Source organism: Dermacentor silvarum, chromosome 1 (assembly GCF_013339745.2).
Source record: "Dermacentor silvarum isolate Dsil-2018 chromosome 1, BIME_Dsil_1.4, whole genome shotgun sequence".
Taxonomy (NCBI): domain Eukaryota; kingdom Metazoa; phylum Arthropoda; class Arachnida; order Ixodida; family Ixodidae; genus Dermacentor; species Dermacentor silvarum.
Genome location: NC_051154.1, coordinates 291755522 through 291762296, shown reverse-complemented (window position 1 = coordinate 291762296; position 6775 = coordinate 291755522). Strand labels below are relative to the sequence as shown.

General features: G+C 47.3%; 1 long non-coding RNA gene across 1 annotated transcript; it reads left to right on the top strand.

Annotated features, from left to right (window-relative positions):
• Nucleotides 1–3723: 3723 nt before the first annotated feature.
• On the top strand, nucleotides 3724–6560 carry LOC125942208 (uncharacterized). The gene is made up of 3 exons (XR_007464899.1): nucleotides 3724–3813; nucleotides 4534–4672; nucleotides 6460–6560. It is a non-coding gene; the product is annotated as an uncharacterized LOC125942208 (long non-coding RNA).
• Nucleotides 6561–6775: the final 215 nt, after the last annotated feature.

Genomic DNA, 6775 nt, shown 5'->3' with positions numbered 1-6775 from the left:
ACATGCTCGAAACCTCCACCACCAGTAGCTTATAGTGCCTGGATCTGCAATAAGTATTTTATTTCTTGTGTGTGCCGTATAATACCGTGTGGGAAGTTACCAACAACCATTCTCATTGTGATGCAGTGACACATTACCGCATATTTTCTCTTCTTCTGGCAGGTTGCCCCCGCCCAAGGTAGCCGGCTGTACGTCGGTGTAGGCGCGGGACGCAGCAGGATGTCCACCGGAGGCGCCCGTCCGTTCGTTCGGCATCTCACTTGTGCCGGCCATTTTCTGGGCAGCCCCATCTCCCGGCGTTTGCCGCAGCACAGCAGCAGATTATCGAGGGGGTTACGTTGGCTTCTGTCCTGCGTTATCCGTGGCTGAGAAGCTGACGGTGCGCTCGCTCCTCTCACCGTGACCCTCAGCGTCCGTCGCTTCACTAGACGTATGGAAGGGAATTTTGGACCTCGCTACGTTAATGTGCTGGTCTAGTCGGCTGAGGCTTGTCGAGGATGCTCACGGCAACCGCTGCGAGCTAGTCTGCGCGCTGCTATCCCCGGGTCGATCATGCATCGAAACGGTGGGCCCGCTTGCTTCCAGCGCCAGCACTTTTCATTCGTAATTGTTTAGATTTTTTATATGTATTCGTCTGCATCTTATATTTCTTAATGCGTGTGAAATAAAGTTTACCTTACTGACCTGCGTCACTGTGAAAATTCTCTAAACACGCTTTTTATGCGCAACGATAAGGTGAAAGCCATTAGAACAGTAATTTATTTCTCTCTCTCTCTTTGTCATGTGTTTCCATAAACATTTCTGCGAACGGCAGTTACGGGAGAGTGATAACTTCAGAGTCTACAACGTGATCTTAACTATTCTAAGCGCGATCACGTGCGACCACTCGGCTCTAACACACTAATATGAAATCTAGTTCGCACTAGGATATAGTCCGCTTGAATTGCACGCATGCTTATTGAACTTTTCGCAACGAGGTCCCACTTAAGCTGCCAAGAGTCACCCTACCCTTTGAAAGATTCTTTGGAGCAATGTAGCAAAACACGAGCACTTCTTGGAGACACAAACCTATGCTATAGCTATTGCACTATCTCGTGTGAGCATTGTCGATCGTCATACGTATTACTTTGTTGTTTCTTGGCTTTCTTTTTCTCTTTTGTTGTTTGTATTTCTATTTCAAGCTGATATTTACCATATGTACAGGGCGACCTATTTTCAGTTTTATGGAATTTGTCTTGTCCTTGAGCTCGCCTATTCGGAGAGGCGGACATTACTAGCACCAGAAATTCCCAGCTAGCACAAAAGAGATATAATCATTCTTATTCACGGATATTTCGCTTTGACCGTCAGAAATCTAGATTGAAGAAGTCAACATCGAGAAGGATTCAATCGGGATGGAAAATCTTGCTATAAGGCGGATTTTGGAAGACGCTTAAAATCGCAGATTCTAGCAGCCTACAATTAATGATTTTTTGTTGTTGTTTTCTTTGTTCTGCTTTTTGGCGGGAAAAGTGAATGTTGGTTTTTGTTTTTGCTTCGCCCGGTTAGAAGAGAGTGCAATCAACCCAGGCGCGGGTGTTTGCATTGTGGTGACTGAGCACTGAAGGGGCAGCCGCTTGCTCTTTATGCTCATAACGAAGTCCGCAATAAAGAAAAGTTACGCTGACCTTTCAGACCGTCAGAAGGGGCGTAGAGTTAATGACGAACTGATATCTTCCAATCCTGTTGCCACAACTACCGTCCAATAAGTCTCATGGCACGCTAATGAAAGTAGTAACCATGCTTCTAGTGAAGTATCCTCACCACATGAGCATGCTCAATCCAAGGATAGTTTTCACGAAAGTGACCTTGTCTTGAAAGGAGATGTAGACCCGCATATGCAAGACATTGCTGGTTAATATTTTGTTCCACAAAACGATTCTCCTACGAGCGCGGGCATCGAAAATGGAGGTTCTTCGGACGATGCATCATCATCTGCAGAAAATCCGGCAAGTCTATGTCCACGTAAATGTGTGGAATTTCAAGCATGGCTTGCATAATGAGTTACAAGTCACCGCATTCCGCATGTCGCAGTTTCTGAACTTCTCCGGAAACTAAGCACCACTTTCAACGTTGATTTGGTCATCGACACGAGGACATTGTTGAAAACTCCTCGATACACTTCAACGCGATCTGTCCCTCCTGGCGAATATTGCCATTTTCCTTTGAAGGAAAATTTAGAACGCATGATTGCTGTGTTCCTGATTGGCTGTCGAGGGTCAACGAAAATGTCAGCCAAGCTGTACTGACGTACGGTTCAAACTGTAAAATGTTTTGATATTGTTTGTCGCAGTTTTCCTTTTGTCTGTTTGGTTAACGTGTTTCACTTTGACCGAAAGTAAGAAAAAGACACCGTAGTCTAGTTGCTAGAGCACCGTTGCTGTGCTCCACGGCAGAGGTTCGATTCCATTACAGGTTGCACATCACTTTTTTGTATTATGAAAGTAAGTTAGGAACTTACCTACCTACCTACCGCAAAGTGCCAAGAATGAGACTTTAAAAAGTTCGGCTTTTGTTATTTCAAGTTATCTTTATAAGGTGGCGCTAGCATTATGGTAGCAGCCGCATTTTGTATTTTCTTAGTTAAATTAGCTAGCATTTCTGTGCTATCTTTCTGTACTCAGTGTGGCTTCAGTAAGAAGCCACACTGAGTATTTTTCTGCATTTCAGCAGCGTGTGTCGCAAGAGGAGGCAGCGCCGCGACGTATCATAGCGGCTACCTGACAAAGCGAGGAGTGGCGTGACGCCTCATCGGCGTCATCGCTTGCGCCGACGCAGTCTGAGCAGCCGAGCGGACTGAGCCCCCAGAGCAGCTTCCCTCCAGATTGCGTAACTTTGGAACCCGCCGTTACATTCACCGTTATTTTAGGGGCGAAGCTCCTTAGGGTGTGGGTCTGTCCCTCCTCTGTAGTATGTAGTAGTAGTAGTAGTAGTAGTCGTCGTCGTCGTAGTAGTAGGTAGCCACGTCTACTTTTATGAAAAAAAAATTCTGAAAGCTGTGTCCGTAGCGCGGAATCGAACCAGACACCCCTCGCTTCCGAACGCGCGGCGCTAGCCACTACGCCACGAAGCGCACATGGACACACGCACCACGATGACAATAAATACCCAACATTAACGAAAGACTGCACGTTTCTAACGCGTTTGTGCTGGCGCGTTACGGCCCGTGTAAGAAGCTGGTGTAAGACGCTGTGGCCTCTCCGCCTTACCCCCGTATTCATAAACGCTTCTCGACTTGAACTTGACTTGCCACCGCCTTGGGCAGCGCGTTCGAAACGCGTTGAAGGCGGTGGCAAGTCAAGTTCAAGTCGAGGAGCGTTTATGAATACGGGGGTTATACTCTCTCAGCAGTCATGTGATGGCATCGGCAAACGCGGTGCACGTTCCGGCATGTGTAAACGGCTGCGTAAGACGCTGTGGCCTCTCCCCCTTACTAGAGAGTACTGCACGTTTCTAACGCGTTTGTGCTAGCGTCCCCTTAAGCGGGAGATGGTGCAATTATAATGAAGGGCGCTGTTATAAAATAGGAATGACGTCACATATGGCGCGTGTCATTGTGGAAGTCAATCGTTCGATTTAGTGCGGCGAGACTGGGCGAATTACACGGAAGATTCACGGTTTACCGATGATTCCCTCCGGAGCTTCGCCCACTCATCATCATTCACCCCGTGGATATGCGGTGTTTTTTTGTCAGGACCAGCCGTTAAGTTCTTGACGCGTGTTCGTTCATGAACTGCGGAGCGCCAGACTGCCTTCCACGTCTTCTTTGCTCACGTGAGTAGTCACTGCCATTTTGACACCTGTCGTGTTTAGTTATTTACAGCGCTTTTTAGGCGGGAGTTTTAGGCGGTAATGAAGTTCTGCAATGAAAGCGCCTTGATATTAACTGGAATCTCTAATATTGTTTAAGAGGCATGTTTACGTCTGCGTACGTTTGTTTTATTGTGTGCGTATTCAGGTTTGCCAAAGCTGTCTAAAATTACCTCTACGTTTCGTTGACTGGTGATCGTTAGGATGACGATGACATTCCCGTTTTTCGCGGAATGATGAGACGTGCTACAATTTTCGCGTAGCCTCGGTATTCTGCTGTCGACGCTCTTGTGCAAGATCACTCGTGTGTTTTTCCGAGCGTGAAAGATGCCCGCGAATACACGCAAAATTGCCGAACTGTGTGTGTGTGTGTGTGTGTGTGTGTGTGTGTGTGTGTGTGTGTGTGTGTGTGTGTGTGTGTGTGTGTGTGTGTGTGTGTGTGTGTGTGTGTGTGTGTGTGTGTGTGCGTGCGTGCGTGCGTGCGTGCGTGCGTGCGTGCGTGCGTGCGTGTGTGCGGGCGTGCGTGTGCGTGTGTGTGTGTGTGTGTGTGTGTGTGTGTGTGTGTGTGTGTGTGTGTGTGTGTGTGTGTGTGTGTGTGTGTGGTAACAAAATTCTGTTAAGAAAGAAAAAGTCCGATATACAGTTGTAATAGGCACTAAAGTTTTTTTGTAACTTATTATGCAGGCGCATACCTACGTGCAAGAGAGAAGGCGCGTGAGGGTGAAGACACCGATCATGTACCCTCTACAGGTGCCGAAAGGGGCAGAGGAAAACGCAGCCGCCCAAAGGGCCACCACGAAACTCCTGAACTCCAAGAACGCAGGTAACTGTTATTTCATATTAAAGTCGTACGAATTAAATTTTCAGCGGGACACATATACAGTCGGATCTCGATAATTCGAACTCGAAGGAGCCCGAAAGTTTGTTCGAATTAAATGCAGTTCGAATTAAAGGAAGGACTTATTTCTGAAGTATTCGTGCACCATAGAACGACGTACGAACGGTGCGAGTCGTTATATATCACGTCGCGCAAGCGAATGGAGAGCGAGGGCCACGAGAATGCCCACGTCGGCCAGCGCTCGCTTCGCTATAATCGCAGAAAACGAACCTTCGGGGAGCGGGTGGCGCCGGCACGGCGCCGGGCGCGCGCGGACACGTCGAAGCTGAGGGAGGAGGGCGGCACGGTAGCGGATTTGGCTTCGGCAGTGGTGACCCCGTCGCTCAACTCCCTCGTAGCTCCCCCCCCCCCCCTTCCGGGCGCGCCAACTTAGCCCTCTGCTTTTCGTTTTCCGCCGTTGAAGCGAGCGTTATCCGGTTGTGGGCAGTTTCGTTGGCCGGAGTGGGCCGCTGTCGTTGCTTCACTCTGCGTCGCAGACACAGTGTTGGCTTGGACATCGACTCGTACACGCGTTACGGCGCGACGAAGAAACGGCGACCTTGCCATTTGAGAGAGAGAAATTTCCGCCGCGGTTGTTTTTCTTTTATTGCAATTGTAGGGACACTCCAAGCGCATTTTTGCCGTCGTCGTCGTCGCCGTGATATTCCGTATAAAGTTCAACGGCGATTAAATCGTTGCCGCGCGCCGTGTATGGGTTTTAGTGTGTGGGTTCATTTCGGTGTAAGTAATAAATTGCATATGCAAGCACTCTAGAGCGCATAACTGTTTATAAACTGCACGAGGTTAACCCATTGGCTTGCGTAACTATAAATGTCACTAATGTCAAAGTTAGTGAAACTCGGTGGAAAATTACGGCTTATGTTCTCACCAAGTGAAATGTGTGGATGACTCACTGTTCTTTTAAAAACTTTCTTTACAAGTGCTTGGCAATGTTACTGTGTGGAGGGTTTCAAGCAGGCAAGTCTTAGGCGTGTGACATTTTAATGGTTTAATTACAGGAAACTGAAGTTCTTACTGTATCCGCTTGAAGCAGTCGTGCTGCAAATGGTCGTAGTTACTCAAGGTTGCACTTGTCTGCTGTCTTTTATTTTTTAAGGAATCGCAATATATTTCCTCAATCTGAAGTATGCGATGTGTTCGATAGACTGGTGTTGAGGTATATTGCCCAAGCCTTCGCCATTTCTGAATTGGCTATGTGATCTGTGGCAAATAAAATTGGGGTGGCGTAACAATGCTGTCACACTGAAGCTGTGCCTTTGGAGAGCTGGCACTTACCTATCTTCCCGTACAAAATTATCAGAAATGCATTATCTATTCCTTTATTTGAATGCTAATTGGTACCTACTTCGCACATGTTTAGGAGGCTGCTGTCATCTACCAGTCGCCAACTAGTCAAAACAGCCTCCTGAAAGCTAGCAAAACAGCCGAGACTTACACTGGTTGGCTATTGTACATGCAACACCTTCAGTAAGATGTAAAGTATGTCTTCAAGGCAACAGAATAGAATTTCACTTGTGATCTGTTAATGTTAGAACCATGTTAATGAAGGTGGAAAGCTCGAAAACTGTGTGCTGGGACCAATATATTGTAGTGCTGCCCATTGCCAAGATATATTGCAATGCTTATTGCCAAGGCATTGAAAAACTAAACGTTCACTAAGAAACGTGTGCTTCAGTTAACATGCGTTTTACACATGCATAATGTTTGTGCAGTCAGAAGACCTGCTGAATTAAGGAGCTACAGCCCAGCAGCCTGTTCGAAACCAGGTTTATCAAGGTCGATACCTGTAATGGACGTTACTCAGAGGCACTCATATTTAATGTTTATTGCTAGCTTGTCTATTCGTCGTGTTTACTTTTTGCAATAAAAGAATGTTATTGCTGTATGTGTATCGTGTAGTTGCACAACGCAAAGCTGCATGCCGCCGGCCGGCGAAACGCCGCAGGGGCATGATGAGAGGGAAGGAAAGGGGGACGAGGGGGGCGCTAGAGGGGAGGGTGAAAGAAAACGGATATCAAAATCCCGATT